Source organism: Pongo pygmaeus, chromosome 2 (genome assembly GCF_028885625.2).
Source record: "Pongo pygmaeus isolate AG05252 chromosome 2, NHGRI_mPonPyg2-v2.0_pri, whole genome shotgun sequence".
Taxonomy (NCBI): Eukaryota; Metazoa; Chordata; class Mammalia; order Primates; family Hominidae; genus Pongo; species Pongo pygmaeus.
Genome location: NC_085930.1, coordinates 18,997,490 through 19,022,595, shown reverse-complemented (window position 1 = coordinate 19,022,595; position 25,106 = coordinate 18,997,490).

The following is a 25,106-nucleotide window of genomic DNA, read 5'->3' as shown; positions in this document are numbered from 1 at the left end:
ATACCTAATGCTAGATGATTAGTTAGTGGGTGCAGCGCACCAGCATGGCACATGTATACATATGTAACTAACCTGCACATTGTGCGCATGTACCCTGAAACTTTAATAATAATTTTAAAAAAACACAATAATAACATAGTGACGCATCTTAGGGATAGTGGATTCACTTTCTCTAGAAGCAGCCTATTTCATTTTAAAAAAGATTGATCTATTAGAAAATTATTCCTTAGGTTTGATTGGGATTTGTCACCTTAAAACTTTCACTGGTTAGTCCAAGTTGTGGTCTATCTGTTTATCTGGAAGCTTTCACATATCTGAGAACTTGGCCAAATCCTGCCATCATCTCAAGCTTCCTATGTGTAAAAGTAAACTCATTCCTCTTACTGTAAAGATGATTTGCCCTTTCTTCTTTCTCCCTTTTTATAGTTTTAGAATGTTCCCTACTGTCAGGCAGCTAACAATCTAACTGAATTTTTTAAATGTTAAATATAAGTAATAAACATCTGACTGTTATTACAATGTTCTTGATGTAGCTTCAGTGGATTGTTTTGTTGTTGCTTTTTATTGCTTTACTTTTTAAATATTTTACCATGTATCTTCACTATAGTAATTGACAGATGCTTATCATCTGTCTCCTTTATAAAATGACCACTTCTAACTAACTTGTAAAATGACCACTTCTTGCTAACTTGTATTCCTGTGTCACATGTTTAATGTACATAATTTAAGAATTCATCCACTGCATAGGGAAAAAGAAAAGCAAAAATATGTGATAATGCCTTCTAAATATTTCCAGTTAGCATGTAATCAATAAAAGTACAGACGGTCCTCTGTATCCATAAATTCCACATCCATTAATTCAACAAATATTTGATAGAAAATATTTTTTTAATTGTGATGGAAGCAGCAGCTTCTCTGAAGTGGCAACTGTGAAGACACCAGCTATAGCTGGGAAGGCGTGGCTGGGACTGTGTGCTCTGCAGGGCCAGTAGGACCCAGGAAGGGGCAGGAGCCCTACCCCCTTCCAAGTTGGTGGGGTAGAAGCCCCTCACTCCCAGGCACAGCTGCAACTGCCCAGCCACAGCTCCAGACCCAGGCATCCCCGCACTCTCAGGGGCCTGGGAAGCTCCTGCCCCCACAGGCTCAGAAGTGCCTGCTCCCACTCTCTGGCCTTTCCCCGCACCCAGTGCTCACTCTGGTGTGAAGCAAAGTTGTGGCCAAGCCCGGGTGCTGGCACGACCTGGCTAAGTATGTGCACACTCGGGATGGCACTGACATGCCAGTTCCCTGCTGCCTCAGCCTTCTTCAGACTTTAGTCACTGAAGAGCATGGGAGGGATCCCCGGGGGAGCTGAAGGCAGCTTAGTGCAGGCCTGCAGACAACCCTTAGCATGAACAGCCTGGGTGCTGTGGATGGCATGTTGATGGCAAGAGGCAGACAGGTTCCTGGGCGGAAAGGTTTGGATCCCTAGTGAAACTCCACCTTCTAGCCAGGGACAGCTAGAAGTCTCGGGGGCGAGCTGCCAGCTCCAGGTGAAGCTGGTGGCCCAGAGTGAGAACTTATGGTGTTTTTTCCAGTCCCACCCATGGCCAACCATGGATGCACCAATCAGCATGAACTTTCTCCCTTCTGAGCCCATGAAAACCCCAGACTCAGCCAGACTCACACAGAAGTTGGGACTACCAGCTGCAGGAAGGAGCTGCCCACTTTGAGTCTCCTCAGTTCATCAGGACAACCTGCCTGATGCAACAGAAGGGAGCTACCTACTAAAGGTCTACTCTCTTCTGAGACCTGAACACCCATCAAGACAACCTGCCTGCAGAAAGGACCTACCCACTTCAGGTCTCCTGAGAGCTGTTCTGTTGCTCAATGAAGCTCCTTTCCATCTTGCTAACCCTCCAGTTGTCCACGTACCTCATTCATCCTGGACATGGGACAAGAACTCTGGACCCACCTAATGGCAGGACTGAAAAAGCTGTAACACAAACAGGGCTGAAACACGCCCCCACCCTGCTCACCACATTGTGGGCAAAGAGAAGGATAGAATGAGGAGGTATGGCCCTTCAGGGAGCCCAGACCTAGAGGATCCCTGAACCAGGGCTGTGACACCCTCTTTGGGGCTTTGCAGTTTCTGGCATCTCTAAACTTCCAGGCACCACCATGTTCCCCTTGTCCAGATGTGGGTGCCCACAGTGGAAGCCGCCTGTGGTACATCTGATCCAACTGCAGCCTTGCATGAAGCCAGTACCTGTGCCGGCACCCGGAGCTGCCCACTGTGCCACAGCAGCCAGTATGCCTGGCTGTGCGCAGTGTCTGGACCCCGTGCTTGCTCACCCACACATCCCTCACTGCTCCATGAATGGCTCGTCCTTGGCAAGTGTTGGATCTGGGCTGGCAGTGCAAGCCAAGTGCAGCCTGCAGGGCTGAGTGGGTGGAATGAGCCCAGCAGGTGCAAACAGTACTCAAGCAGAAGGTGCTGCCAGCCACAGAGGTTTCCAGCTGGCACGGCAACACCCCATGGATCCTGTGACAACTGCATCTGTCTTTTTTTACCATTATTTCTTAAACAGACAGTATAACAACTATTTACATAGTATTTACATTGTATTAGATATTATAAGTAATCTGGAGATGATTGAAAGTATACAGGAGGATACACATAGGTTATATGCAAATACTATACCATTTTATATCAGCAACTTGAGCATCCCAGAATTTTAGTATCTGTCATGAGCCCTGGAACCAATCCCCCACAGATACTGAGGGACAACCATAATTCATGAAGAGAAATCCAGATTCAAAGACAATTAGCTAGAATTCACTAGGTAAAACATTTATTCTGGCCCTTAAACTAGCACTACAATACACATGGAATAATTCACATAGGAGTATTCATCTTAGAAGAATTAACCAGCTTCTTCCCTTTTCATATAATTAATCCACAGCTTTCTTTTTCATATAATTAATATAACAGCTTTCTTTTCATGTAATTAATCCACAACTAATTATTAAACAACTCCTTTCTGCTTCATGTCATGATATTCAAAAAACAATAAACCTTTCACAGACTGAGGAAGGGAAAACACTTGAACAAACAATTATAATGTAGTATGGAAACTATGGCAAACTCTATTGTGAACCCATGTAGAATGTATAATCTATATTTGAGTGGACCCCAGAGAAGATGATGTCTCAATTTAACCTGAAGGATGAGACAGAGCATGGACCTTTCCAACCACTGAAAGTAGTTCCATTGGGTTCCATTTAGGTGGTTACATAACTAAGAATTTTAGTAATGGGAGTGTGAGGGATTAGTTTGTAAACAGATCATGACAGGTCTTGTAAAATACATTAAATAACTTTGGACTTTATTTTAAGAGCAATAGGAGGCCATCAAAGGATATTAGTAAGAGAAAACTTGATTTCAGAACGATCATTCCAGACGCCCTGAATAGCAAGTTTGGTGAATGGATGGGTAAGCAAGTGGTGGGGTAGACGGCTGATGAATTCAATAGGAGAGATAGGATGTGAAAATGAGCAGGACATAGTGTCAACTCTAGATCTTGAGAGAAAGCTGAGATTAAAATGTAGATTTGGGTCATCAACATATAAACATATATGAAGAACTGGGTTTGGAAACAGTCTTTCAGACATTGTAATTAGAGTGAGAAAAGGGTCAAAACTGCATTGAGAAGGAGCAACATTTTATGGATGGGCAGAGGAAGACAAGGAAGGAGCAGACAGTGTGGCAGAAGAGATATGTAATAGCGTGGAATCAGGGAAGCTAAGGGAAGATGACTGTCAAGGAGACGATAAATCATAGTGTCACATGCTATCCTGATTTTAATAACAATTTTAAACAAATCAGTAGTTTTAATGACCACAAGGTCATTGTGAACTTAGAGTTTCAGTGGAGTGTTATGATCTGAGCGAGATATTTCTGACTAAAGAAACACTAGATATTAGGCTCTACTTTTTACTAATTAGTGGTCTGATATTAGCCAGGATTCTTGAAACCTTAGATTTTATTACACTTATGTGAAATGAAAATGTTAAAATCATTCATCACTATCGATCCTGAAACTTTTAAAATTATCAAAATAAATCTGTGATCTTCAGATTTATTTGTACAGAATTAGTCTGTACATTTCTTTCCGTAAGAGCTTTCTGTTTCAATGTAAATGTGAGGGTATTTATCATGTTCATAATGATAGATTAGGTGGGGGTGGTTATAGTAAATCTCTCTGAACTTTTTGAACACAGTGAAAGTTCTATTTTCTGCTCATAAGCAATGAAATTCTGTATCAGCCCACCATATATTAAAATGCTTGCTAATGCTCATTATTATCATGGGTGTGGAAAACAGGCAGTGGAGTAGCCAGAGGCAATTACACCTTCATTCTTCCTGCAGGAACTTGGGTATATTTAGCAAAGCTTGAAATACGCATACCAGGAGACCCAGAAAATTTACTTAAAGAATTAGAAAAACATGAACACTCACATTTTATTTTACCATGGTTTATAATCACACACATGAAAATGAAATTACCCTAGATATCCACACAGAGAGGCTATCGAAACAATTTTTGGTAGATTCATATGACAACATATTGTATAACTTGTTTAAAAGAATGAGCTACATCTATGGACATAATGTGGAGAAATATTTGAAGAAAAAGGGAACTTGCGAAAGACCATGAACAGCCTTTTCTTAAGAAAAATAAATTAGGTACACATATCACAGCAAATGTCAGGGAGAACACTGTTAACAGTAATTATCTCCAGGAGTAGATATGAGGACACGAAGTACAGTAGGAACTTTTTCTTTTTGGGCTTTTTTTTTGGTTGTTTACCCTTTTTTGTTTAACATGAATGTATGTTATATTTGCAATAACAGAAATAAAGATAGAAACAAAAGATACATATTTCCTAACATATGCTTTTACTTAAACACTTAATGATGTCTTACCGCTCCCCGCTCCATGTCCCACTTTGTTGCCCTACATTGTAATTGCGTGTCTAAAGGCAAACAGCCCTGTGTAAACTGCTTAGATTCTGTTTTCTCTTCTTCCTTTACTTTACTGTGTGCCCCATTTTTCTTGAGCTCCATCATCTAGTATTCACCTCAAATAGGATCGACAACCATGTAGGGAAACTTCTTTTATATAATGATAGGCTTTGAGTATTTAATTGATTTAATTTTATTTTAAAATGAGCAGGGCCTTGATGTTATGCACATCTTTTTATAAAAAGGCACATTTCTCAGTGGCTGCTCTGAATGGTTTAGCTGCTTTCACGAGTTACAATCCTATAGTGGGAGAATCAGGGAAAAATCACATTACTGAAAAAGGCATGTGTCTGGCACATTCCCAAGGCATGAGTATTTATGGCATGGTGAACTGTGAATTTGATGTTGATGCTTGCACAACACAAGCATGTGGTTAAAATCTATTTTTGTCACCAGCAAAAAAAGAACTATTTTTAAAAGTGTAAAATGTTTGTTTTATAGAAAGTCTTTACCCCACATGAAAAATAAATAAATCAAGGTCAGTACTATTAATTCTCTATGAAATGGAGTACACTCAGTTGAAGTAATATAAAAATCCCTAGTCTATTCTATGCAAACAATTTTAAGGAGAAGAAAATAGGATAGGATAACAATGGCCTAGAGCTTTCCCAGAGCATTTTTTAATAATAACATGTCCAGGGATCATAAATTATCCAAAGTAAGAACTTGGAAAAGATTCATGAAGAGATACCCATGGTGTGAATTCTTAATAGGATACACTAATATCTCCTGAGGACTACAACCTATGGAGCTTTTCTTTTTTCTTTCTTTCTTTCTCACTTTCTTCCTTTCTTTTTATTTTTTATTTTTTGGAGATGGAATCTGGCTCTGTTTCACAGGCTGGAGTTCAAAAAAGAAGCAGAAGCAGAATCAGAAGCGGAAGAGGAAGAGGAAGAGGAAAAAGAAAAAATAGATCCCTCTCATCTTGAGTTGAAAATGGTCAGAAACAAGAACACAATGTATGAAGTATGCTTAATGCCAATTGGAATAAAACCTCAAGTACTTTGTAGAGGGGTAACAGGAGAAGATTAAAATGTATTAAGATGGCTCTTTAAATTTCCCATGACCTAAGTTGAGAAATGAAGTTCTCTAAGGCTTACATTGCCTTTTTTCAAACTTAAGATACTAATAATTTTCTAAATGTAAATACTATATCAATTTGACAGAAGTGATGAATAATTAGTCAAGAGGTTCTCAAACAAAGGGTGGTCTAATGCCCAAAAGAAAAACTCTGGCCAGGCATTGTGTCTCATGCCTATAATCCCAGCACTTTGGGAGGCTGAGGCAGGAGGATCACCTGAGGTCAGGAGTGTGAGACCAGCCTGGCCAACATGGTGAAACCTGCTCTCTACTGAAAACAAAAAATACAAAAAAAATTTAGCCAGGTGTGGTTGTGGGCATCTGTAGTCTGAGCTACTTGGCAGGCTGAGGCAGGAGAATCACTTGATCACTTTGAACTCAAGAGGCAGAGGTTGCAGTGAGCTGAGATCACGCCATCGCACTCCAGCCTGTGCAACAGAGCCAGATTCCATCTCCAAAAAATAAAAAATAAAAAGAAAGGAAGAAAGTGAGAAAGAAAGAACGAAAAAAGAAAAGCTCCATAGGTTGTAGTCCTCAGGAGATAATAGTATATCCTATTAAGAATTCGTGCCACATTTCTAAGCTGTGTATGTGTATTAATGAAGAAATCCAGTCTTCCGTATGTTTTCTACTTTAGGCATGAAGAAATTGGAGGGAAGGAAAATATGTTTCCTAGTAGCTCTGAAGCCTCAGAAGGGAAAGGGGGTGATGTATTTTACAAAGACAATAATACCCAATCAAAGTAAAAATAATGCTAATATATTGCTCTGCATAAAGAGTGGAGGCTGTACTTTTTAAGGGAGGAAAGGCAAAATATATGTAAGTGATTTGGTATTCTAGATTCAGTGAATATATCAGTATTGTGACAGTTGATACATATGCATATTATAAGTGTTAATAAAAAGAATGGGTGGTATTTGATGTGAAGTTTAATTATGTAAGTAAACATTTCTAATTGGATTTTTTGTGAATTTATTCATTTCTATGCTTGATTATTATCTCATGTGACAAAAATATGTGTTTATGTTTTCCAAAAGCCTTAGTTATCAAAAGAAATTAATTCATACAGTGACTTTGGTACTTGTAGAGTATGTGTGTATGTTATAGATCCATATTATAATGGAATGTGTACCAATTCAAGTTATTATGCATTTTTAAGATTTTTATCAAAGCAAATAACATGTAAAAAATAAGTTGTACAACAGCCTGACCTAACCAACCCAACATACCTCCCAGTAAAATCCATTTTTTCACCTTTTCAATGTTTGTTCTCTCATAGTCATCTCCATAATTCTAAATAATAAGCTATGCTTTTATTATTTAATGTATCATATTTAGACTACTTTTTGGACTAAAGATGAACATTTAGCTTATTTACAATTACACATATTATTTGCCACCCAGTTTTAGATAGTTACCTTAATACCTTTAGTGTTTTCACTGATTATTTTATAGCTTTAAATAATACACCAGTGACCCTACATTTGCTTCCTCTTAAATTTTAGCTGTGTGTCTGAAGCTGCTCACTCTACAAGATGTTGCTATTAGTGGTCTGTCATTCCATATATCTCACAATTTCTCCCCCTCTTTCCAACTTTTGTAATATATTCTTATTTTTATATTGCCAAGGTTGATAATAGTTTATGGTTTATAGTAGACATAATTAAGCTTTCAGTGTTTGACCTAAAGATTGCATGTAAAAATTGAAACCTACCAAAATCCTCTAGGGAGTTATCAGCAATTAAATATTATCTCTGCAGAGCAAATTAGTATGGTAAGGTTTTGTTTCATTCTCGATGGGCTCAATACCATCATCTCTATACCACTCAAAGGATCCTAACATAAAGATCAAATGAATTATCTTTCCTATATACCAGTAGTTAGTTAAATTGTGCCTCAGTTGGTTTAGTTGCTATCTGGAAACTGATGTCCTTGGGAGAGATTTTATTTTTAAATGTATAAAGGGTACCTTTTTTTTTTTTTTTTTTTTACTTTAAGAAGTTTATCTCTACTTTTGCTTCTAAACAGATATGTTCCAATTAGATGAAATACATGGAATTCCTTTGATTTTCTTCTTGCCGTACACTGACTTCTTGTTCTAATTTGAACTGATAGTATTCTAGACTTATAACTCAGTTCCCCTTCTGTCACTTGAAAATTCTTTTCTTACCGAGTTCCTGGCTTCATTCTACAATTTATTATATCATGTGCCTTCCTCATTCTTGCTTTTCAGCTTCATTTGCTGGAATTACTTAAAAAAAAAAAAGCTACTTGTTTACTTGGGTTAAATATAACAATGGAGCTTCTATGTTTCAAAATAGTTATCATGTGGATAATGGGGAGGCAATCAACTATTTTGAACTAATTTCTGTCAGAGTTGATAACAATTACCACAAAAACACCAAAAAGCGAAGTAGCATGTCCTGTATTGTTGTTTAAGATAATATATTCAAGATAAACCCAGCTAGGAATATCAACTCTGTTGTGATAGTTGCCTTTCAGGCTAAAGTTGATCAATAATAAACTCTTTGGCAAGTGGAATTCATATTCCCGTGTGAACTGAAAATGATAAATAGTTAATAGCTTTCCTAGGGTCTTCTCTTCTGACACTTTCCAATGATTTCATCATAGTTTCAGAATAAAAGAATATAATTTATTCCAAGAGGCATGAAAATATTCAAGTACTATTCAGATAATTTTCTTAAGTTAGAAGTCTCTTAATTTAGAAAAAAATATATGTTGCCTGTGCTATGAGAGAGAAAATGTCATTATGAAGTTACAAGCTATTCAAGCTATGGCAATCCCAATTTTGAAATATTTTATAATGGTATAATAGCATGCTGAACTATTAAGATAATGAAGCCTCTACTTTTAAAACAGTTTCTCACAAGTACATGAGGCTTTTTTTCCATCTTCTGAAAAATTTACATTTATACAAAATAACCAAAGTTATATTTATAATTTTGAATTTATACTTTGATTTTCCTCAGAGTTTTTTAGATGTTGTACAGAATGGGCTGCATTTTTCCCAATTGCATTAGGGCTGATGCAAACAAGTTTCTCACTAGTTTAGACAAGCAATAACTGTAAGATGACTGTAAGGCATATTAAAACACTGGAAACATTGAACAATCATTAGTATTACATATATAGGCATATTGGTTAATAGAATAAATCAGTTTGCTTAAAAGAAACAACCTCTGAAGACATTTCTGCCAATAATGTTAAGAGTCTGCTTAAACATTTAACAGAGATGGGCTCACGTCAATAAACATTTATTTTGGTAATCAGCAATAAACATTTATTTTGGTAATCAGCAATAAACATTTATTTTGGTAATCAGAAATAAACATTTATTTTGGTATTCAGCATCTTTGATATCCCAGACTCTAGACTGTTAGCAAAATATATAAAATGTACAAACCTAGGTCTCTATTTTTAAAGACCACATATCCAGGGTAACACCCAGAATCCTCATTTCTATACACAGCACACGAAACAGATGGTATTTACATACAGGGCAATTCTATAGACATATGCAATTCTAAACTCTTCCTCTCCTCCCACCCATTAATATAAGGCACTGGCACATAAAGATACCACACATTTTTGTTCAGTTTTGCTCCCTGGTGTGTGAATTGTTGTATGTCAATAAACAATGGTCACGTTGTGATAGGGATAACAATAAATCTATGAATCTCTTGCAATTATGCAATATATTAGGGGAAGATAGATTTGGGCTCAATATAAGGAATATTCTTATGACTGAGACTTTATCAAAATAAATTATCTTGTTTTCAGACATAATTTAGATCATGCATTGCAACACAGTGGTGCATTGCAACACAGTGGTGCATTGCAACACAGTGGTGCATTGCGATCAATTGGCATGGGTGTATTGGGTGGAACATTTCAACCAATGTTTGAAAATTCATTTTAACCAATCAACCAATTGGTTAAAAAAACTGATATGGTTGGTTTTTCACAAATAATTTACAAACTTTTTGAAGATGAGTCACCATTTGGCTGTAACAGAATGTTTACTTCTTACTATACTCTTCCCAAGTCTTTGGACAAAAGCGGTGGGATGCTGGTAAGGGAAGGATGAGCAACATAAGTAGATACTATAGTAATTCCTCCTATTTGAGGCCCAGTGACATGGGGCACCAGTGCATCTTTGGCTCCTGAGATTTACTTCTAGGAAGAAACATAAATTGGTGGAACAGGTGATATAATATGGATAAGCAGCTATGGCTGTATTACCTACACTGACCTGACATTTGAATGCAGTACTTTTTGTATATAATTGTAAACTTCATTGACTCTTTATTTTCATGGCACGAATTCTTCCCCAAGTCGTCTCCAGATTTGTAATATGCTATTACCATGAGAAGTGCTCTCATTGCAAGAGCACCTGGGAATGGACTCTGTGCAGTTTTCCAAAACTTTAATTCTGCACTTTAAAATCCTTAGAGCAATGCAATGCAGTCCATAGTTTGGCTTGCTTTCTTTTTACTTCGCTATAAGAGCTACATAACCCTTTCTGTATATGTTAATTTGCTTCTCTTTTATTTTTCTCCCAGTTGAAATAGATGTCTTTCCTACATTTTTCTCTGAATTTCCCATCTGCTTGATATTGTTCACCCAATACACCTATGCCAGTTGATCACAATGCACCACTGTGCTGCAATGCATGATCTAAATTACCACATCTGGACACATGATAATTTATTTTTATAAAGTAGCACTCATAAGAATATTCTTTATATGAAACCCAAATATATCTTCCACTAATATGTTGCATGAGACCAAGTTTTAAAGTCTCAGGTGATACACATGTACATGATTAGCCTTCAACTATAATTTGAAAAGGAGCTATCATAGATTATCTTATGTTTCTAAATTTCACAAAACCATGTTTTGAGGCATTAAATGGGATGTAAGCAGCTCAGCACAGTGTCTGACACAACAAAAGTCCCCAGTAATAGCAGCTAATTGTTATCATGGTCATTATTATTTATTATTATCATCATTATCATTAGCACTACTGTATGACTACTAGTACCAGGACTCTGATTACACCTGATTTCACAAAAAAGAAAAGAAAAGAAAAGAAAACTCACATTACTAACTCCCAGTAAGTCTATAGTCAGGAGGAGCCCATTTTCCCCCACATATGTAACTGCTTTATTCTAAGGCTTTTCTTCAAATAAAAATGCCTTCCATCACAATCAGCTTATTAACATTTTATTTAAAAATCTTTCAAACCATTTTTGTCCCATGCACCAAACCAACTGATTTACCAGCCCTAAATGGAATTAGTTGTTTGACATTATGGGGGTATCATGAGGGTATCATGAGCTTGACTATCTCATTTTATCCCTCCTTTATATATAAGAAGATATATATATATATATATATGAATATATCTGTGTGTATGTGTATTTATACAAGCTCAACAGTCAAGCTATAATGCTGATAGTCAAGCTCTCTCTATATATAGACACACACACACACAGATATATTCACCGTTATAGCTCACTGTTTCCATGGAATATCTTGAAAAAATATATACATATGATGTCCACACAGGCATCATGTTCTAACCTTAACTAGATAATGTATATTCTTAAAGATATTATTTTTAGTATGTCTGCACATCACTAACAAAAATAATTGGTTCAATCCTAAAATAAGTTAATTTACTCAATGAGAAATTAAATTTACTTAAAGAGAGGAGGAAGCAGTCAAACTTATTCAGCTTGCCTTAGAAACATAAAATTAGAGAATACTAACAATGCAGAAAATATTTTTCCCTAAATTGTTATCATCTCAAGTTTACATAACTTTTAGGAAATACGTCATATCAACAAACACTAAGCAAACCCCTTTCTTTTCTGCCTTAATTGGATCAACCTGAACTGAAAATGCTGCTCCTTTCTTGCCATAAATAACTGATTATTGCTAAGTGCCTATTATATGCAAAACAGGTAATATTTAAAGAAATACATCTGATTAGTTGGCATCCAAAGGCAAAGATAGAATAAGGAAGCATTTGTGTGCTGAGCAAGTGGTAGACACAGGAAGTACTTAGGCTCAGAGGATAAAAGCATTCTGATGAGACTGAGATAAGACAAACTTTCAGTGAGTAAGCAAAAACATGATTTACATTCAAAATTTCCTGCCTACTCTTTAACTGTTATTTTTATTACTCTTTGATGCGGTCCTTTTTATCCAAGAAAGGCACTTGCTCTTACACTCCCTCTCATAATGACATAAGTCTTTTTTCCATGCTATTCATCCACTTGAATATCTGCATAAGCCAATCCTCACTTCCCTTCATTCTGCCAGACCTTCTTCAAAATTCAGGACAACATGCATTGTTTTTAGGAAACTTCATATAGAAGTCTGCTGGCACTTTCCTCTTGTATCTCAGGGAAAGGGCAACATCTGCCCCTGTCATTTACATCTCAATGTAATGGCATGCTTTATTCATCTCTTGAGCCTAGCATCTGACTATCTGGGAAATGTAGTCCCAGAGCAAAGCCTGATGAGTCCTGTTTTGGTTAAGGCAGCCAGACCACATTTCCAGTTCTAGATTCACCACTTCTTGGCTTCTGCTTGGATGGGATATTTAACTTCTCTGAGGCTTAGTTTCTCCATCTATAAAATGAGCATAATCTAATCATTATTGTAGGATTCCCAGAAAAATTAAAATAACAGGCATAAAATACTTCCTATAATACCTGGATTATAGCAGATAGTAACAGCCAATAATACTATGATTAGAATGAATGAATACACTCACGGATGTTAGTCGTATATATATATTAGGACCATTTTTGTCTTTCAAGCTTCCTACTGATATATGCATCTTATAAGATCTCTCTCTCTCTCTCTCTCTCTCTCAACCTTTTCCATTCTCTTTATTGTGTCTGTTATCAAGATAAGCATAGTATAGACTCCCTTTGGTCAGAGCCCTTCTTCGTTCCCAGCTCTGTCCCTTTTCATTCAAATGCTCTTCTGCTCTTACAAAACAACCACTGGAGAATAAAAGTCTCCATACTCCAATGATTCTAATTAAATGGATTTACTTTGTCTTGAAGACTATAGTTTCTGCCATTCATTTTATCCAGTATATTACAACCGAAATAACATTTTGTCATGTCTTTCTTTATACTATTCATTAAGAATGAGGTCTGTGACTAAAATATATTCTTCTAATTCTACTTTTATTCTTTTTCTGTGATGACATACAATACAAACTTTCAATTCAATGAATATATATTGTTAATGGAAAACCTAATTTGCTCTGTGAGCAGCTTTCTCATGTGCTCTCTCCCTTCCTTCCTTCCTCCCTCCCTCCTTTCTCTCTTTCTTTCTTTTCTTTCTTTCTTTCTTTCTTTCCTTTCTTTCTTTCATTTTCTTTCTCCTTCTTTCCTTCCTTCCTTCCTTCCTTCTTTCTTTCTTCTGCCTTCCTCATCTATCTCTTTACTTTTCTGTTCAGATTTGAGCCAACAGTTTCTTGGGTAGATGATGTTGAGGGAAGGAGTAAGGAAAAAGTTGGCATGATCTCTGAAAGTTTGCCTATCCTTTCTCAAACTGAAGGATTTTTTTTATGATGCTGTTCTGAATACCTCAAAAAATTGGGGAAGATGCAATGAGTCAGTCAATTAAGAAATTGTCTTAATTTCTCTACTAGAAGAAAAAATGGATATTTAGCTCTGTCATCAGACACTCTGCACATCATTTCTTATTTAAGTGTGATTTTCCTAAGTAATCTGTTTTAATAGAGCCGATTAATATATTAATGGATTGTATGAAGGCAGGAACTATGATAATTTTGAGAGCACTAACCTACCACACCTTTTCCATGTTAAGCAACTCAAAACATCTGTTTGATTGCTGCTTGTTGAGAATCTTGTAAATGTTTCTCTTAATTTGTTCATAAGGACTAGCTTTTTTATCATTATTATTCTTGTCCCTTTATGAAAAGTGCTTATTGAGTGCTAAATTATATTATGATGGGTTAATTTTGATATGGGAAAATAATTAGTTTGAATTCCCAGATCTTTGTCATTTGTTTCTTACTCATCAATTGTTTATCTGATATTATGGATGTTGATGGTAAAAGAAGTTTGTAATGTGCCTGCATCAATTACCTTAGGACTCAAATATGTTGACTGTAGATTAACTTAAGGGATCTAGAACTAGAAATACCATTTGACCCAGCCATCCCATTACTGGGTATATACCCAAAGGATTATAAATCATGCTGCTATAAAGACACATGCACATGTATGTTTATTGCGGCACTATTCACAATAGCAAAGACTTGGAACCAACCCAAATGTCCAACAATGATAGACTGGATTAAGAAAATGTGGCACATATACACCATGGAATACTATGCAGCCATCAAAAATGATGAGTTCATGTCCTTTGTAGGGGCATGGATGAAATTGGGAATCATCATTCTCAGTAAACTATTGCAAGAACAAAAAACCAAACACCGCATATTCTCACTCATAGGTGGGAATTGAACAAGGAGAACACATGGACACAGGAAGGGGAACATCACACTCTGGGGACTGTTGTAGGGTGGGGGAAGGGGGGAGGGATAGCTTTGGGAGATATACCTAATGCTAGATGGCGGGTTGATGGGTGCAGCACACCAGCATGGCACATGTATACATATGTAACTAACCTGCACATTGTGCACATGTACCCTAGAACTTAAAGTATATTAAAAAAAAAAAAAACTTAAACATTTGAACACAGTTAATGTCCCTAAGAGACAGTATTATCAATTTTTCCACATGACATAATATATGTTATCATAATAAGAAAGTAAATGTTCAGTGTCTACATGATTACTTTACCTTAAGCAATTTTTTTAAACTTAAATTTAAAAAATAATAAACAGTATTAATGTAGTTACAGATTTTGAAGTCCAGGTCATAAACAAGCAGTTCTTTGTTTTTAAAATTCAAGTAAGATCTAAAAGTATGCTCTTGCCTGAAATCCCAGCACTTTGAGAGGCCAAGGTGGGTGGATCACTTGAGTTCAGGAGTTCGAGACCAGCCTGGTCAAAGTGGTGAAACCCCATCTCTACTAAAAATACATAAATTAGCCAGGCATGGTGGCAGGTGCCTGTAATCCCAGCTACTTGGAAGGCTGAGGCACGAGAATTGCATGAACCTGGGAGGCGGAAGTTGCAGTGAGCCGAGACAGTGCCTATGCACTCCAATCGGAGCGACAGAGCAAGACTCCATCTCAAAAAATAAAATAAAATGAATAGAAGTGTGCTGTCATCTGAATATTATTCTCCTTACAGTTTCCAAAGCAACTGTTTTAACTTAGAAAAACTGGTGTTTAGTTTGTATTGAAGAAATATCGTAAATGCTTTTATGAGCCTAAGAGAAATCATATACAGTAATAAATAAAGAGCTTCTTACTTGCCAAGCACAGTTGGGACCCACTTATACATATTTGATTAGAGTAATTCACTACCCCTCTCTTAGTCTGCAAGGACCCTGTTGTAACATGGGATAATTTTAACAAGGAAGACAACCACAAGTCCATCAAAAGAAGTTTGCCCTCACATGTTTATTCAAATTGTATTATGTGGTCCACATGTCACTCAGAGAGCAGGAAGTTAAGGGCTGGGATTTGGAACACAGGTTGATCTTCTCAGGCTCTGTGAGGCCATGACCTTTTCAAGTGTAACAGAATGGAAGCTTCTTGGCCTGAAACGACTAATTCATCTTCCCAGCACACACAGCTGGGGACAGGCCAGATTTCGATTTCATAGTTCACATTTTTCTAACGCAGGAAATTGATAAGCTGTTTATCTTCACCATGTAAATGTACTGGTTTAAGAGATTTTCTTGTCTTTTCTCTCTTTTAAAATGGTAATACTTGCATTGTGTGGGATTTTGTCTTCTACTCACATGTTTAATATTTGCTTTATAACATCTTTTAGATTTACTTTGTAAAAATTGTCATATATGTAGAATGACCATATAATTTATCTTATTGGGAGATTTTGAAGATGAAAATGGAGGGAGGCTGGTACAAAAAAGTTTTCAGACCATGGTGTAAATCACGACCATCCCAGGCAAGCTAAGACACCTACTTACCCTTTTGTGACAACAATTAGCCATCTGAAGCTAAAGTGATCTTGGAATGGCTCAAATGGGGGAAGGTGGCTCTACCCTTTACTACCATCTATTTATCTCCTTCTTTCTAATGAGATTTCAATGTCTTAAGCTGTCTCAGAGGAATACAGATAAAAAAATCCATAGTGATTTCTAATCTATTAATATATATTCAACTCATTTAATTTGATTTATTTATTGCTTTTCTATTTTTTTGGAATAACTTTACCTCAATAGAAATAGCATAATGTGAAAATATTTAACATTACTCACATACGATAGCCACAGAATCTTGAACAGTTTCATAAACATTTATCCACCATGAGGATAGTAACTCTAAAATTCCGCAGTTCTTGGATTCCAGTTTTATGGTGTCAAGTTTAGTAAAAGTGTCTGTCATACCTATCTGCACTGTAGTCAAAGCACAAAATGTTTCCATTTTTCCTCCTTCTGGCGGTCACAAACAAAATGAAACTTGTGGATTTGCATTTAAATTTTTCATGTATTGTAAATTGAAAATGAGATACAACAACTATCTCATCTCCTGGGCCTTTACCTAATGAAGTAAGATTTATTTTCTGAGCTAGTTAAGGGTTGACCAGTCTGTGTAATGTAACTCACTCAATGAAAGAAGGAGGTTGTTACTTTCATTTTTACTTTTTTGTTTCTGATACATAAATAATGAAGGATGTTCCATGGAATGGATACCTACTGGTGACCCTTATTTAGGTGTCCTTTACAGGCTCCAGGAGTTGTTAGTCAAATACGCTGGTACAGGAGAGTTCACTGTAATCCCAGGTCATAGTAAAGTGAACGACCATGTCAACTCCCATGGTACACTCATCATCATAGCCAACAGGTATTGCCTGGTACCCTGCCATTACCAGCTGGCACTGATCACTGAGCTCCTTGTAACTGTGAGCATGTACTTGGGGAGAAATCAAGACTCTTCTCCAGAACACGTAGCTTCCTTTGTTCACCACAGCCTTATCTTACAAGTGTAGACTGTGTGTGAAGGCAGGCTCAAGAGTACTTGCAGAACAGTAGATACTGTGGAGGGTTGGGTACCAAGGGACCTTCTAAAGGAATGTGCCAAAGAGGTCTGACATGCTACAGTTTGCTCAAGAATAATCATGTCTGCAAGGAGTACCTGTTATTTGCTCAATGTTGAAGCTGAATAAACAGAGGGTTTCTAGAATTAGAATCATCTGGGCTGTAAAGACAGTGCATGTAGAGAGGCAGCAGGAGGCACACCCCAGAGGCCTTATGGTCTCCCTAGTACATCACTCACTTTCACACCAGGGATTTCCTCGGGCTTCTGTGTCCCTTAGGCCTGAAATACTGTCTGCAATCCCTACTTTCTGTTTTCTATTGCTCAAAACACTGTATCTTGAGAAACTCTCAAGTCACCCTAATCAGAAGTAGAAATCCAATAAAGAATCTAGTTTAATTTTTTAAACGCATAGGCTCTTCACTAAGAGTAATTCTATTATAAAATAAAAGATGCTCCACAGTAAAATAATACCAATGGCTTTACTTGTAACAAGTTCTTTTAGTCATTAATGTTTACAACTTACAGCCTAACAGCATGCCAAAAATCATTGCCATAGAGTGAGGGAAAGAAGGGTGGAGAGGAAGAGAAGTGGGAAGAAAGAAGAAAGGAAAAAGAAAGGAAGAAAAAGAGAGAGAAATAAGTAAAAGGAAAAGAAGAAAAGAGAAGAAATCTCTGCATAACTTCAGCATCCTCATCAGATGAAACAACAGCCCAACTCCGCAGGCATCTCTCAAAATATTTCACTGTGGCACACTGAGATTCCTCCACGGGAACTAAGTTGCAGAGGCAGTGAAACTCAGCTACCTTAAAATAAATTTATTAAAGAATTTATATATTTATCCATGGGAAAGAAAAAGTCTAAATCAGCTACCTTTAGGAGAATATATTAAACTAATTAGTTTTAACACCAACACAGAAGGGAAAACCAAAATAAAGCTGTGATCAGCAAATAAGCAAACCCCACAGTGGAAAAAGAAGACGTGAGATAAGGAAAAGGCAAAAGTCTATCGTTTTAAAAAGGAGGAAAAGTAGCAATCACCTTGAAGAAACCGCCAATCTTACATTTCCTGAAAATGGCATGATTGTGTATTCAGGAGAAAATATTTATTCAGCATGTTGGTTTACTTACAAGCATTCTATTTTGTGTTTGTGATTTTTGACGTCATATTCATACATTTCATATCATAAGCCATTCTTTTCAATGCCGTTTAATACCCTGCCAGTGCTACATGTATCTCATTTTGGAAATGTAAATATCTTGGTTACTTGTTTAATATCTGAGGTATCATTATGAAAGTAGCTCTACATGTTTTTTTTCCTTTACTTAGTAATTGAAACTCCAAATTTCAGAATTGCATTTAGAGCTGACACTGAAAATATCCAGGAAAGGAATGATTTCTTACTGCTCCACAGGAAGAAAAGAAAATATTCACATTAGGCTATATTTATGCTATACCAAACTACTGAGATATATATATATCTGCCTCTGTGTGTGTGTGTGTGTGTGTGTGTGTGTGTATATATATGTATTTTTTTTTTTTTTTTGAGACAGAGTCTCGCTCTGTTGCCCAGGGTGGAGTGCAGTGGTAGGATCATGGCTCACTTCAGCCTCAATCTCCTGGGCTCAACTGATCCTCCCTCCTCAGCCTCCTGTGTAGCTGGGACTGCAGGCACATACCACCACGCTCAGCTAATTTTTGTATTTTCAGTAGAGACGGGATTTCACCATGTTGCCCAGGATGGTCTCAAACTCCTGGGCTCAAGCAATCCACCAGCCTCAGCCTACCAAAGTGTTGGGATTGCAGGCATGAGCCACTGCACCCTGCGTACATAAATATAAAAACATTTGAACAATAGGGGTGCCTGCATAGTATTCAGCTACTAGTACAATTTCTTGCTAAAATCTGAACTGGTCACTTTCATCAACATCTATTTTTATTTTCTCTGGTATTCTTATGTGTCATTTTTAGGAAGATGAAATAATCCACATTGCTTTTCTTTTTTTATTTTATTTTATTTATTTATTTATTTTCAGACGGAGTCTGACTCTGTTGCCCAGGCTGGAGTGCAGTGGTGCGATCTCAGCTCACTGCAAGCTCCACCTCCTGTGTTCACTCCATTCTCCTGCCTCAGCCTCCCAAGTAGCTGGGACTACAGGCGCCCGCCACCACGCCCCGCTAATTTTTTGTATTTTTAGTAGAGACGGGGTTTCACCATGTTAGCCAGGATGGTCTCGATCCCCTGACCTCGTGATCCACCCGCCTCGGCCTCCCAAAGTGCTGGGATTACAGGCGTGAGCCACCGCGCCTGGCCACATTGCTTTTCCTAAAGAAGGTTTTTATTTCATTAAGAGAAATTCTGGTAGTATTTCTGCCATCCCACCTATTACAGTCATCATTAAAGCATAATCAAGATTATTTTAAGAATCTGTGAGATATATTGTACCTTATTTATTTATCACCAGCCCCTTTTCTAAATTTAATCCGAATCATTTTCTCTTTGATCTGTCAGCTCTTATCTAATAGATTTTACTGTATTTTACAATATGCAGACCCATAGCATTCTATGTTCTACTAAATGATGTAAATATATTTTTGAATTGATAGGTAAAATCTGCAACTAAATAAATGTCATAAAAAAGTAGTCCCTATGAGTAACAAGAATTCAAAGTGCTTCCACATAATGCTGTTTTAATATTTAGATCATTTAAATATCAATTATCCAATCACTTGATATAAATCTTTGTATGTATTATGGGCCTTTTGAAGATGGGTTATTGCATGGATCTTCTCTGCATGATAGACACCCATCTGTATTTTCTAATATCATAAATTAAACATGATCATCAAGACTGAAGACAGTTTGGAGACAGGTACAAAGCCACAATCCAAGTCTAAAACAGTTGAGCCAATTGTGGTTCAGTTCAGAAGCTTTCTGGGTCTAGAACAATAAGAGATGCATATGCTAGATGTTATAGGACATCCGTGTGGGCATCTGGATAAGCACCAGGTAATAAAAAAAAAGTTCCTGTTCAGCAAAATAATGAGTGTTTATAAAAATATAAAATATAATTACATATCTTCATATCAATTGAGATCAAGGCTTGTCGCTGACTTAGTTTGAGTCAGGCCAGGTATTGCCACAAACAGAATTATGTGGGAAAAACATCAGATTTCAGAGACTTTAGGATTGTGAAATTATAAACAATGAATTATGCACATAGTTTTACTATATATGGAGGTAAAAGGGAGGTATTTGTTGAATACTTGTGATTCAGTAATATTTTAAGAAAATGTACCTTTGTTAAGTTGTATAATCCTCAAAATGGGCCTTGTGATGTATGAGTCATTATATCTAGGTAACATACTCAACTCGAAAGTAGAACCATCCTTGAGAACCCAGCTCTATTCCCAAGTCCTTTCCAACTACCATTATAGCCACCCCATTCTGCAGAGAACACTTTCACTCGGTTGTATTTCTTTGATGCTTATTAAAGGACCCAGAACAGCACTGAGATTCCAATACGCAGCCGGGTGCGGTGGCTCTCACCTGTAATCCCAGCACTTTGAGAGGCCGAGGCCGGAAGATTGCTTGAACTCAGGAGTTCAAGACCAGCCTGGGCGACACAGGGAGACATCGTCTCTATTAAAATTAAAAATAATGATAACAATTAGCTGGGCATAGTGGGGCATGCCTGTAGTCCTAGCTACTGAGGAGGCTGAGGTGGGAGGATTGCTTGAGCCCAGGAGATGGAGGCTGCAGTGAGCTTGATCATGCCTCTGCACTCAAGCCCGGGCAACAAAGCGAGACCCTGCCCCCAAAAATAAAAAATAAAGATTCTAAGAAGCACTCAGTAAGTATCAACTGTTGGCCAACTACCTATAGCCATTGGATAGTTCTGGGCTTCAATGGAGCTGTTGCTTTTTTCCAGTCCAGTGTTGACTAGATCCACAGAGTTAAGTAAGCCAGGTTTAGAGCAATAAGGTTTATGGTGACTTCACAGTCAACTGTTAATGCATCTGTGGCATACTTAAAATAGAGAGGATAAATCATAGAAATAACTTAGTCTAGACGCATTTAAGTAAATTTATACATAAACTTAATGGGATGTAAAAAATAACTCTTGTACATCTAGAGCGCTTTAAAATGACTCAATTATCAAATAGTAAAAATGAGCAAAACATATTAACCATATAAAGAACTTTTAAAAGCACACAATCTTTTAAAATAAAATCAATGTGTTGATTTAAAACAAAAACTTTTTAAGGAATTTTTACTTAGAATTTTGTGCAAACTGCAACTTTTCATCTATTTGCTAAGCTTTTTTTAGAGCTCCCTCTACTGTTCAAATATGAACATGCTCATGAAATTGAGGGAAGGTAATCTGGTTTAGAAACATAGAGGCTGCTGAAGATTTACATTAATAACCTGTGCAAGAATCGTCAAAAATGTGAATTTTCTGCTTTTTTTACTTAAAGTCATCCATCTAATTTTATAGCCCTGCTCCTCAAATAAGAAAGAAAATATCTCTGTTGTATACCTTATGGATGCATAAATGTTATTTTCAGAATTCCACCTCTCTCCCGACTTAATCAGTAAATACCTGTTAATTTTCTTACAATTTCATGTATGAGAAAACTGTATCATACAGAATACAAGAAAAAATGTTCTAAAACTTATGTAATGGAGATTAAGGAAGTCTTAAAATATCATGTACTTCATAACTGCAGAAGATGAGAGATAATATTTGCACGGGTGATATGAAATTATATAAGGTCTTTTTATCTCTAGCATGTATAACTCACAGTTCCTGTGTGAGTTAAATAAATATTAAGTATTACGCAGTATTATTGAAAAGAAACCAGGAAATACTAATACAGCATTCAATTCACAAAAGAAAACATTCTCAAAGCCATATTTGTATGTGTAGGTCATGTTACTTGTTAGGAGATAAGATTTTACCAGGATACATGTAGTGAGTGGTAATGTTTCATTTTATTGGGAAAATGTGTAAATTTCAGATTGTTCTTTGTTTAAAATAATACACAGAATTTTTTCAACTCTGATTAAATCACAAACAATAAAATATAGGAAGCCATAAAATATCTTTTCAATAAAATTACCAGAGTAACTATGAGACCTAGAGGTTTTTATACCAAGATACTGAGAAACAAACCAGTAGTTAACTTCGTGAGATAGAATTATCAAAGTGTAAAACTCCAATTAAGATAATGGTAGAGTTTATTAATTTAATAAATCAAGAGACAAAGAACAATATAATTCATAGGAGTTAGGTAATAACATACAGTAGTTACATATTTCTCTAATGAGTCCCAAACTCATATTTAACATTACATAATTAATTAGCCAGGAAGTACTAAGACTGTTTAAGTTAAATTATATTATTCGTTTGTAGAAATAGAAGGTAATTTCTAGCTGATTTCTCCATTTTATGTACAGGAAAAAAAATGTCACATTTTAGAAGGCTGATTTTTTAAAACCATCTTCCATATTGCACGCGTATTTAAAGTGTACTGAAATGAAAATAATGGAAGTAAATTACTAAAGGCAGACCATTATAAAAGTGTTGAATTTTGAGGTGGGAGGATCACTTGAGCCCAAGAGCTCAAGTTCAGCCTGGATATCACTGATGTATTCTGAAGATTTTGGAAAGCCTAGATATGCAACCATATCCTCTAAAATGTAGTCATATAAATGTTATAACACCTTAAGAAGTGATATTATACCTGAAGTATTTGATAGAAATGCTTTCTATAAATACTTTGTGGCACTTACTATGTGTCAAAGACTGCCATAAACACTGTAAGTACAATTTTATTGAATCCTTTTAGCAGGGCAGTACTATCACTAACCCCATTTTAGAGATAACAAAACTGAAGCACAGACAGATTTTTAAAAATCTAAGATCCTGAGCAGCTGGTAACTAGGGAAGCTGATATTTAACCCTGTGCATCTAGCTTCAGACTGGATACCTTTAACCACACCATCGTCATCATGTCTCTCTACTTGTGCCTGGGGAAGGGTGGTTGGTTTTTTCTTCCTTTTTTGTTTTTGCCTTTGTTTGTTTTTTAATGAAATCGTGGGGTTGGAACTGGATCAGTCTGAACCAGGAAGTGAGTCCTGGTGCTAACTGGAGGAAGCTAAGAATTGTATTCTCCATCATTGACATTTAGTCAAAATGCTATTTACTTGAACAGTGTGCTCAAACAATGCATAAACAGGTTAATCTGATTTCTAAAAACTTAAGGAGTCCTTACTTCCCACCTATAGATATTCTTATGTCAAAATGAATACGTCAAAAAGTATGTAAGTCTCTGAGAATGACTGCAAAACTTGGAGCATAAGTATAGATACACATCCTTCAGGAGGACTCCACAACTTTATTCTGAGTCACAGACTGATGTATGCTCAAAAATGTTAAGCATTGCAAAAGGCAAATTCTAGCCCCTTGAGGGAATATTGCAAGTAGCAGAGGGAATATTACAAGTAGCGTCTCCATCCACACTTACCTATTTCCATAGATTTTGTCCATCATAGTCCCGGGACAAAACTGAACTGGATTATTCCTTAAACATGCTGTGCAGTCTTGGAATGCTATGTCCCTAGCTTCTGTCCCAGGTCTTTTGCTACTGACAGCATCAACTTCTCTTCCTTCCTTTGCTTTTTGGGGTATCAGCCTCTTCGTTTGTGTAGTAGGAATCCAGCAAACAAAGAAATGTTGGTTTTTGTTGGGCTCATTTTTAAGGATTGAATTAATTTTAATTAGTTTAGCACTTTCACGTTGCCTGGGACAGGGTAAGTATCAACCCTCCCTTGCTTTTGTGTAGTGAAAAGTCTGTGGATTTGAGGTCCAATAGATCTGGATTAGGATCTCAGTTCTTTTTTTGTATGAGCCATGTGATTTGGGCAATTTCCCTGATATCTCTAAGACTCAGTTTCCTGTACAAAAACTGGGGTTGATAACAGCTACATAACAGAGTGGTTTTAATAAATCAATTTTAAAAGTATCTCAAAGTGCCCTTTTGGAGTTCAATCAGAGCATTATCAAACTAACCCATTTAAGAGTCAGCTGGTGCTCTAAGCAATTGCAACTTTGTTTGATTTACTATTTACTATCTATTAGAACCATACTGTAAAATTTCATGTTAATTCTGTGAAGATTGACAAATAACAAATGTTTTCTGTCCTGTGGAAAAAACAGTTTTCAATTTTTTTTTGCTTGTAGGATGTTAACCAATCTTATATCGAATTTTGCAATATGATCCCAGAGATTCATTTTTCTCCACTGACTCTATATTAGGCAGCCTATTATTTTTTTGAACCAGCATTATCATCCTGCTAGTTCCCTTAATAATTTATATAGTTTTAAAATCTTTGATGAGGGCTCATCATATCTACTTTTAACTTTGCACAGTTTCATAGGAGCAGCTAAGTACCTGCAGAAGAAGCATTTGTTTGCCTCATTCCTTGGGCACTTTTTGGAATGATCCACTGCGTGGGGAAACTCTTGCTCTCTTCACTGCATGAAATGTTCTTGAATAACATTTCCTCCTATTATCCCAACCATCCTCCTTGGCCTAGTTTAAATGCTTTCTCCTTCAGGAAGTCTTACTAATTCCGCAAATCAGAAGTGACTGCTCTCTGCGTTCCCATAGCATTTTCTTTGTCATTGAAATTAATCATGGTTATTTGTGTATGTGTCTTAACTCCCCTGATGAACTAG